This window comes from Austrofundulus limnaeus, unplaced genomic scaffold, assembly GCF_001266775.1.
Source record: "Austrofundulus limnaeus strain Quisiro unplaced genomic scaffold, Austrofundulus_limnaeus-1.0 Scaffold358, whole genome shotgun sequence".
Taxonomy (NCBI): Eukaryota; Metazoa; Chordata; class Actinopteri; order Cyprinodontiformes; family Rivulidae; genus Austrofundulus; species Austrofundulus limnaeus.
This window is the reverse complement of record NW_013952760.1, coordinates 588,785-589,678: the sequence shown is the minus strand read 5'-3', so window position 1 is coordinate 589,678 and position 894 is coordinate 588,785.

The window sequence follows — 894 nt, the reverse complement described above, 5'->3', positions numbered from 1 at the left end:
ATGTCTCACCTGTCTCACCTGTCTGACTTCATGGCTTACCTGTCTCACCTGTCTGACATCATGTCTCACCTGTCTGACTTCATGGCTTACCTGTCTCACCTGTCTGACATCATGTCTCACCTGTCTGACATCATGTCTCACCTGTTTTACCTGTCTGATATCATGTCTCACCTGTCTCACCTGTCTGACATCATGTCTCACCTGTCTCACCTGTCTGACATATCTCACCTGTCTGACATCAAGTCTCACCTGTCTGACATCATGTCTCACCTTTTTCACCTGTCTGACATCATGTCTCACCTGTCTGACATCGTGTCTCACCTATCTCACCTGTCTGACATGTCTCACCTGTCTCACCTGCCTGACATCGTGTCTCACCTGTCTCACCTGTCTGACTTCATGGCTTACCTCTCTCACCTGTCTCACCTGTCTGACATCATGTCTCACCTGTCTGACATCATGTCTCACCTGTATCACCTGTCCGGCATCACGTCTCACCTGTCTCACCTGTCTGACATCATGTCTCACCTGTCTCATCTGTCTGACATCATGTCTCACTTATCTCACCTGTCTGACCTGTCTGACATCATGTCTCACCTGTCTGACATCAAGTCTCACCTGTCTCACCTGTCTGACATCATGTCTCACCTATCTGACATCATGTCTCACCTGTCCGACATGTCTGACATCATATCTCACCTGTCTGACATCATGTCTCACCTGTCTCATCTGTCTGACATCATGTCTCACTTATCTCACCTGTCTGACCTGTCTGACATCATGTCTCACCTGTCTGACATCATGTTTCACCTATCTGACATCATGTCTCACCTGTCCGACATGTCTGACATCATATCTCACCTGTCTGACATCATGTCTCACCTGTCTCACCTG